The sequence below is a fragment of the Neoarius graeffei genome, chromosome 3, assembly GCF_027579695.1.
Source record: "Neoarius graeffei isolate fNeoGra1 chromosome 3, fNeoGra1.pri, whole genome shotgun sequence".
Taxonomy (NCBI): Eukaryota; Metazoa; Chordata; class Actinopteri; order Siluriformes; family Ariidae; genus Neoarius; species Neoarius graeffei.
In genome coordinates, this window is record NC_083571.1 from 21489882 (window position 1) to 21500053 (window position 10172).

The following is a 10172-nucleotide window of genomic DNA, read 5'->3' on the forward strand; positions in this document are numbered from 1 at the left end:
AACACTTAATTTGGAATTTTTTGATGGATGTAAATCAAGTATGCACTGGGAGGCACTGGTAATTATGGATTCTCTTCGGTGGTTGGCATAGTACTATTTTCTTTGGGGCTGCATCCCTCAGAAAATAGTACTATGCCAGTCACATCAGAGAATCTGTAATTTCAACTGGAGCGTGTGTGTGTGTGTGTGTGTGTGTGTATATATATATATATATATATATATATATATATATATATATATATATATATGTATGTAAGTGTGTGTGTGTGTGTATATATATAAAAAAATCTGGACATGGGTGTTCTACTGGGAAATACACCACTCATATCGTTCATTCAAGCTACATCCAGGACATGGAGAACCAAAACTGTGATTTAAATCTCTACATCTCACTCATGAGGATATTGATGAATTGTTTTGATAAAATTGGGTACTTTTTCTGTGAATGTGTCTATATAATAAAAAGAAAATAAAATGTTGGCTTGAAGATATGGAGTTTATCATCATGTGCTGAAAAACATGCATTTTTTCAGACAAAGCACATCGTTGATCTGAGTGACATATTTAAATTATATTGGCTGGTCTTGAGTGGGACATTAGATATATTCCATTCAGCTAGCATGATATTGAACAAGTCAAAGAAGAGTTCTGATATACCACAAAATAAAGCCAGGCAATATTATTATTATTATTATGCACGCTCTTTTCAAGTTTTTCAATGTCAATTGGTATGTTTTTCTTTTGTAAATATATGTAAAGTGTCAGTAAACCCGCTGGAGATGAGCAGACTACAACTCCCAGTACAAACAGTGCCCTCTATCTCCCACCTTCTGATTCTCAGCTGACATTCATTTCCTCATCAGCTATCTCAGTATTTAAACCCCAGTCACACAAACGCACATTGCGAAGTATCGTTCTGGTTTTTCCATACATACCAGTTCTTGTTATTCTCTGACTGCCTTTCTGCCTGTTTGACCTTTACTAGTGTTTTCTCGTTTCCTCGATTTCTGTTTTGCCCATGTTACTCTGTTTGCCGATCGCCCAACTCTAGCTTGTTCTTTGACTACGATTCCTGTCTCTCGTTTTGGCTTGGTCTGCTATTCTAAAGCTGTCTTCCACCGCACATACATCCGTAAGTGCCTGCGTACTCTCAGGATACTTCGCCAGCATGGATGTAGCAGAGGATCACAGACGGCTCTAAACGCACAGGGGCGACTGCTAGGAGAACATCAACAGATGCTCGCCTATCTGAACAGCAGGATGACGCAGCTAACAACTGTTATGTCACAGGCCCTCCTAGCACGCACTGAATCTCCTTCTCGCTCGGCGTTGCAACCCCCGCACCAGAAAAGTTAATTGGCGACCCCGCCGCATGTAAGGGCTTCTTGTTACAATGCTCATTGTATTTTGCCACCATGCCGGATATTCCAGAAGAACACAAAATCGCTAAATTTCTGTCTCTCCTCGCCGGCAAAGCACTCCGCTGGGCTACAGCCATCTGGAACAAGGGTGGAAAGCCAACGGGGTCATATAAATGGTTCCTCTCCCTGTTCAAGAAGGTATTCGATCATGAGCCTGAGGGAATCAAAGTTGGGGAAAGCCTTCTCACCAGCTCACAGGGCACCAGAAGCCTCGCCGAGTATGCCCTGGATTTCAGGACTCTTGCAGCCTCCAGTGGATGGAACATCCCAGCACTCAAAGCAGTCTTTCGCCAGGGACTGCATCCTGAAATACTCAGCAAGTTGGTATGTAGGGATGAGAACCTCTCACTGGACGCCCTGATCGAACTGGCCATACATCTAGACCAGCTGTTGAAGCACTGGCCTTCGCTCCTCACGGAGAAGAAGCCAACGTCGCCTCCCGAGGACCACGCACATGGTTGTCCCACGCTGAGCGTGTCAGAAGGCACAAGGAGGGTTTGTGCTTCTACTGTGGGAGCGCTGGTCATGATGTTCAACACTGCCCAGTTCGACCTGCCTGGGGAACCTCAACCAAGAGATCTGTTCCAGCCCAAACTCCGGTGAGAGAACTTAACTCTAAATCCTTCAAAATCCCAGTGTTACTGAAGATGGCGGCCTCCACTTATGTCCTTCATAGCTTCAGGAGCAGAGGGGAGCTTCATCAGCGAAGCCCTCGTGCAAAAGCTCAACCTGCCAGTCACCTCTGCAAAGTGCGTTTAGCATCCAGACTATCGACGGCGGACCCATAGGCGATGGCCTAGTCGCATCACGGACACAGCTGCTACAGATACCAGTGGGGTCCCTACATCACAAACTAATCTCTTTGTACATCATGACCACTGGCCATCATATCATCATCCTCGGCTACCCCGGTTACAACTACATGATCCCCTCATCTCATGGCAGAACAAGGAGATTCTCCAGTGGTCACCTATGTGCTTTCAGAGCTACCTCTTTCATCCCCAACTCATAATTTCCTCCACCTCAGTTGAGAGCCTGCTCCCTGACTCCATGGACAATGTTCCAGAATGCTACCAGGATCTTTCTGAGGTCTTCAGCAAGGGGAAGGCCTGCAGACTACCACCACATGGGCCCTGTGACTGTGCCATTGAGCTATTGCCAGGGATGGCACCACCACAAGGTCACATCTATCCCCTTTTTCAGAAAGAACATACTGCCATGGAAGAGTACATCCAAGAGGTTCTCAAACAAGGTTACATCCGGCCATCGAAATCTCCTGCCTCGACCGGCTTCTTCGTGGAGAAATGAGGAGGTGGGCTTTGGCCCTGCATAGACTATAGGGGGCTTAATGAAGTCATCGTTAAATATCTGTATCCTCTCCCTTTGGTTACGGCAGCTCTGGAGCATCTCAGATCGGCCAAAGTGTTTTCCAAGCTGGATCTTCAAAGTGCCTACAACCTGATCCAGATTAAATGAGGTGACAAGTGGAAGACCGCCTTCAGCACAACCACTAGTCACTTCGAATACCGGGTCATGCTATATGGCCTATCTTCGGCTCCCAGTGTGTTCCAAAGTTTCATCAGTGACGTGCTGCGGGACATGCTGGGAAAATACGTCATTGCCTACATAGATGACATCTTGATCTATTCCTCTGATTTCCCCAGTCATCAGAGCCATGTCAGAACTGTCCTCAAACCGTTGCTGGAGCAACCTCTACCTCAAAGCCGAAAAATGCGAATTCCACCAAGACGAGATCTCCTTCCTGGACTACGTCATTAGCTTGGAAGGGGTCCGCATGGACTCAACCAAAGTCTCGGCCGTTACCTCATGGCCCCAACCTAAGTCAGTCAAGGACCTCCAGAGATTTCTAGGTTTTGCCAACTTCGACTGCCGTTTCATCAGGAACTTCAGCACCTTGGCCGCTTCATTGACCACTCTCCTGAAAAAGGGTCCCAAGTGCCTCCGATGGAATCCTCAGGCAGAAGAAGCCTTCAACAAGTTGAAAACCGCCTTCACGTCGGCTCCGATTCTCCAGCATCCAGACCCCACGAAACCATTCATCATGGAGGTAGATGCCTCCGACACAGGAGTAGGAGCCATCTTGTCCCAGCAGTTTGGGGAAAAGCCGAAACTACACCCAGTGGCTTTCTTCTCCAAGAAGCTAACCCCTGCCGAGAGGAATTAGGACGTGGGCAATCGTGAGCTGCTGGCCATCAAACTAGCCTTGGAGGAATGGCGACACTGGTTGGAGGGAGCAACTCATCCATTCATCATCCTAACTGACCATAAGAACCTTGAGTATCTCAAGAAGGCCAAGAGGTTTAATCCACGTCAGGCCAGGTGGGCGCTGTTCTTCACCAGTCTTAATTTCTCTATCTTCTTCTGACCAGGGTCCAAGAACACCAAGGCGGATGCTCTGTCCTGGGCTGTAGAAGCATCTCTGAAAGACACAGAACCTCAACCCATCATCCCAATTCAGCACTTCATGCAATCCATGTGGGATCTGGACAGTGAAATCCGTAAGCCTGAACCACAATGTGTACCTAATCACATCCTATCTGGTCTTCTCTTTGTGTCAGCACATCTACACAGCAAACTCATCACCTGGGCGCACTCTTCTCCTGCCGTTGGTCACCCCAACAGTCAACATACCTAGTAGATGCTGAAGAATAGGTACTGGTGGGACAACATGCTTACCGAAATCAACCGGTTCGTCTCTTCCTGTTCCAACTGTGCCCAGGCCAAGGTTCCTCGAGCTTCTCCAGCCGGCAAACTCATGCCACTACCTGTCCCGCAGTGACCCTGGTCACACTTGGCAATCGACTTTATCACAGACCTTCCTTCATCACAAAACAGTACCACAATCATGGTCACTATCGACCGGTTCTCGAAAGCTTTGAGGCTCATCTCTCTTCCGGGTATCCCTACGGCCGCCCAAACGGCTGAGCTGCTTTTCCAACAAGTATTCGATACTACGGCATCCCTGAAGACATAGTCAGCGACTGAGGCCCATAATTGATTTCCAAGTTTTGGTCCTGCTTCATGGTTGGGGATGTCCGTTAGCCTCACATCCAGCTACCATCCCCAGTCCAATGGGCAGGTAGAATAGGCCAACCAGGAAATTGGCTGCTTCCTGCAAATCTACTGCATGTGCAACCAGGGGGACTGGGCACGTTTCCTGCCATGGGCTGAGTATGCACAGAACTCCCTAAAGCATTCTGCGACTCAGCTAATACCTTTCCAGTGCATACTCTGCTACCAACCACCCTTGTTCCCACGGGACGACGCATCCAATCAGGTACAGGCAGTAGACGAGTGGTTCCAGCGCAGCCAAACCATTTGGGAAGAGGTCAATCAGTGGCTAGAGGTCGTCTGTGCCAAGTACAAGATGTATGCCGGTTGACACAGAGGAGAGACTTCCACCTATCTCCCTGGTGATCAAGTATGGGTGGCGACTAAAAACCTATGAGAGAGACACACCTGTAAGAAACTACAACCACGCTATATCGGACCCTTCAAGGTGTTACGGCACATCAACGATGTCTCATATCTAGAACTTCCACCACACAGCAGAGTCTCTCCCACTTTCCATGTCTCCAATCCCAATCCTGTAATCCCAGGTCCATTCTCCAACAGCACACCCACTCAAGATCACCCTTCTCTGAATCTCGACGGGGAACCCATCTACCAGGTCAACAAAATCCTCGACTCCAGGCGAAGAGGCAGCCAGATCAAGTACTTGATAGATTGGAAAGGGTATGGGCCGGAAGAACAAAGTTGGGTCAAGTCCAAGGACATCCTCGGCCCTCTGCTCAAGCAAGACTTCCATGCCCAACACCCCAGCAAGCCAGCACCCAGCAATCGAGGATGCCCCCGAAAGAGTATAGCTCCTGGAGGTAGCTTCTCAGGGGGGGCTCTGTCAGTAAACCCACTGGAGACAAGCAGACTACAAACATGGACAGCTCAGACTACAACTCCCAGCACACACAGCGCCCTCTATCTCCCGCCTTCTGACTCTCAGCTGACATTCATTTCCTAATCACCTGTCTCAGTATTTAAACCCCAGTCACACAAGCACACATTGCAAAGTATCATTCTGGTTTTTCCGTACATACCAATTCTTGTTATTCTCTGACTGTCTTTCTGCCTGTTTGACCTTTGCTCATGTTTTCTCGTTTCCTCGATTTCTGTTTTGCCCACGTTACTCTGTTTGCCGATCGCCCGACCCTAGCTTGTTCTTTGACTACGATTCCTGTCTCTCGTTTTATCTTGGTCTGCTATTCTAAAGCTGTCTTCTGCCGCACATACATCCATAAGTGCCTGCATACTCACATGAATATCTAATGAAGTTTTGGTAGCCTTTCGTGTGTTCAATATGTCTGTCTTTTTCCTGGCGAACAAAGAAATGCTTCTGCGCATGCGCACCATGAAACTTTCTCACTGAATATTCCCAACAGCTCCGACATGTGACGTCATGTTGTCTTGACAATTATGCAGTATCGTAAACCATATTCAACGCTCATTCTCCATTGGGTAGAGGGACGTAAAATGCATAAGATAAGCAATATGCTAACAATATTGCATGCTCTCAAACCAAATGAATGAAACCTGCTAGAAGGGAACAGAATACATGTTTTTATTCCATTGAAAAAGAGTCCTGTATGTATAATAATTTCCGATGTTTCACTCCAATGATGTCACTCCCAGTGTTTTCCAGCTGACTTGACATCCGTTGTCAAAATGGTGAACTGGTTCAAAATTAAAATTCTTTAACTTGCGTATTATTTTTGTGGTTGTGTCCATATAAATAAAGAACATTATGCGGTGATGCAAAGATATGACATTTATCTTATGTTGAAAATATTTTCACTTGTTCACTTGGCTCACTTTTGAAATATGCATTCATCACTCAGACTTAATCATCACAAACTTCATATCTTCATGCAACTGTGTAATATTCCTCTCTCATATATATCTCAGGCTAAATGTCTCAATTATTGTGAAAGAGGGAAGTATGGATTCTGATTAATTATTATGCTGGTGTTGCGTGTTGTGGCAACGTTTCTTGAAAGACAGTGGCTTAATTGAGATGCACTGTCTCAAGCCTGATGCTCACTCCTTCCCCCCCTCATTTTCTTTCTTCTCTCCATTTTTATTTAATTTATGTATTTTTTAAAGTCTCACTCAAATACAGAAACAAAAATGCATGGTTTTTTTTGTGCGCATGCATGAAGGACAAGCCTATAATATTGAACTTGTATGTAAATGTTAAAGAAATGATCGTCAATACAGAACAGTAAACTCTCTCAGGATACACCCCCCCACCCCCACCCCCATTTCTGGTTGAGAGTACGCCATGCACATTCTGACTGCCGCTTCTCACCAAAACTTATTTTTTCCTTTTTGTTTTTCTTTGCGTTTGTGTAGTTTTTTTATTATTTTTTTTTGAGTGTTTTGTCCACCGGTTGTGGTGTGGCTCTGGACCCAGTTTTGGGCGTCGGTTCCCTCCAGGCCTTGGTTTGCCGTGGGTGATGCCTACGCTCCTCGCTGTGGACTGCAGTGAGCTCGTTGCTCATTTTAACATCGGGGTTGTCCAGAGCTCTATGCGGCGATGCTTTTGTGCTTGGCGCAGTGTTCTGAGAGGTGTTGTCCGGTGGCATCGCGGCAGCTGTGCAGGCAGTTTGGGACATACCGGTGCTTTGCGTGGCGGTGCTTCTGTGCTCGCTTTGTGGATTCATGGCGCAGTGATCCGGGTGGTGTTGCCCAGTGGCGGCTATGCAGGCAGTGTGGTACTTGTTTCCGTGTGCCTTTTGGTGGGATTATGGCTGCTACACCATTGGAATGACATCCTGACCTTTATTTGGTGGGACCCACCCCCATAATTGTAAAGCAACCTTGGGTATGAGAAAGGTGCTATATAAAATTAATGTGCAATAATATGTTAATTAAATTCTGTATTAGTTACACTTCATTTAATGAGGGCAACTTGCCAATACTCAAACTGCTGTACATTATATGGACAACATTCCTGGTCGTGTCTTGAGAGACTGTGCCGAGGAGCTCACAGATGTCTTGACAGACATCTTCAACATCTCATTGAGCCAGGCTGTTGTCCCCATGTGCTTCAATGACTACCGCCCGGTCGCACTCACTCCCATCCTCATGAAGTGCTTCGAGCGGCTAGTCATGCGGCATATCAAGTCTACCCCCCCCCCCCCCCCCCCGCCCTGGACCCTTTCCAGTTTGCAGATCAGTCCAACCGTTCAACTGATGACACCATCTCCACTGCCCTCCACTTAGCCGTCACCCATCTGGAGACAAAAGACTCGTACGTCGGAATGCTGTTCATAGACTTTAGCTCAGCATTCAACACAATCATTCCTCAGCAGCTCATTCATAAACTGGACCAGCTGGGACTCAACACTTCCCTGTGCAACTGGCTGTTGGACTTCCTGACAGGGAGACCACAGGCTGTACAGGTTGGCAGCAACTCCTCCAGCACCATCACATTGAACATGGGGGCCCCCCAAGGATGTGTGCTGAGCCCCCTCCTCTTCACTCTGCTGGCCCACGACTGCACACCAACATCCAGCTCCAACCTCTTCATTAAGTTTGCGGATGACACAACTGTGGTGGGTCTCCTCAACAATGGCAATGAGACAATCTACAGGAGTGAGGTGAGCTGCTTGGTCATGTGGTGCAAGGACAACAATCTCCGCCTGAACGTGGAGAAGACGAAAGAGATTGTTGTGGACTTCAGGAGAGCGCACACCCAGCATGCTCCACTAACTATCAACAGTGCTACAGTGGAGAGGGTGAGCAGCACCAGGTTTCTGGGTGTGCACATCTCTGAAGACCTGTCCTGGAGCAACAACATCGCATCACTGGCCAAAAAAGCCCAACATCGTCTGTACTTCCTCCGCAAACTGAGGAGAGCAAGAGCCCCGGCCCCCATCATGCACACATTCTACAGAGGCACCATCAAGAACATCCCGACCAGCTGCATCACCATGTGGTATGGTGCCTGCACCGTGTCCTGCTGCAAGACTCTGCAGCGCATCGTGAGAGCAGCTGAGAGGATCATTGGTGTGTCTCTCTCCCTTCTCTTATGGATATCTATAACTCCCGCCTCACCCGCAAAGCCATCAGGATTGCAGGTGACTCCACCCACCCATCTCACAGCCTCTTCAGCCTGCTGCCGTTGGGGAGGAGACTGCGGAGTCTCCGGGCCAAAACGAGCAGGCTCAAGGACAGTTTCTTTTACCAGGCGGTCAGGAAGCTCAACTCCCTCCTTGTTCTGCCCCTCCTCCCCCCTCTGCCCCCTGCCACAGATTCTGCCCGTACACCCCCCTGCCCCCCTTCAGCATCTGACATCATGTCACCCTCACACACACACTCAACATTCATTCGGACACTGAACTCAGGGACTGCACATTTCACTTTACCTCGCTCATTTGCACTATTCCGCACTACCTCACCTTAACAGCTATTAGTTTATTGTTTATACTGCTTATTTCATGTTTACCTGCTACACCTCAAGTGTCCTTGACTGTTGTTTTATGTTCCTTTGCTCCAATTTATATATACTGTAATATAACATATTATGCGTGTGTGTGTGTGTATGGATATATACCTGTGAGTGTTTAGTCTATGTCTATTTCTTATCTAGAGTGTTTATACTGTTTATATTGTTTATTTCAGTTATTCTATTTTTATTTATTGCATTGCCTGTTTGCACCGTGGGTCAGAGAGGACTGAAATTTCATCTGTGCTGTATGTCGAGCATGTATAGCATATTTGACAATAAAGTTGACTTGATGTGGACACCCATATGTAGGCCTTCCCCAAACTGGTACCACAACATTAGAAGCATGAAATTGTGTAAAATGTATTTGTATAGTGGTGTAGCTTTAAGATTTCCCTTCTACTGGAGCTATGGGACCCAAACCTTTTCCAGCACACAACGTGCAGAATGAATGAATGAACCCTTTATTATCCCTGGTCGCAAGTACCAGCGAAATTGACCATCAACGTGTGTGTGTGTGTGTGTGTGTGTGTGTGTGTGTGTGTGTGTGTGTGTGATGTATACTAGTGCATCTCAAAAAATTAGAATACCATGAAAAAGTTCCATTTTTTCATAATTTAATTCAAAAAGGTAAACTTTCATATATTCTATATTCATTACCTGTAAAGTGAAATATTTAAAGCCTTTTTTGTTTTAATTTTGATGATTATGGCTTATAGCTCATGAAAATCAGAAATCCAGTACCTCAAATTATTAGAATATTCCCTAAGATCAATCAAAAAAAGGGTTTACAATACAGAAATGTCCAACTTCTGAAAAGTATATTCATTTATACACTCAATACTTGTTTGGGGCTCCTTTACCATGAATTACTGTATCAATGCGGTGTGGCATGGAGGTGATCAGTCTGTGGCACTGCTGAGGTGTTATTGAAGCCCAGGTTGCTTTGATAGTGGCCTTCAGCGTATCTGTATTTTTGGGTCGGGTGTTTCTCATCTTCCTCTTGACAATACCCCATAGATTCTCTATGGGGTTCAGGTCAGGCAAGTTGGCTGGCCAATCAAACACAGTAATATCATGGTCAGCAAACCATTTGGTAGTAGTTTTGGCACTGTGGATAGGTGCTAAGTCCTGCTGGAAAAGGAAATCAGCATCTCCAAAAAGCTCGTCAGCAGACGGAAGCATGAAGTGCTCTAAAATCTCCTGGTAGATGGCTGTGTTGACTT

The 10172-nt window shown here is 46.5% G+C and overlaps 1 protein-coding gene across 6 annotated transcripts in view; it reads left to right on the forward strand.

Moving 5' to 3' along the window:
• Positions 1 to 10172, forward strand: part of lmbrd1 (LMBR1 domain containing 1) — a 254422-nt gene that overhangs the window by 161924 nt on the left and 82326 nt on the right. The window lies entirely within an intron of this gene.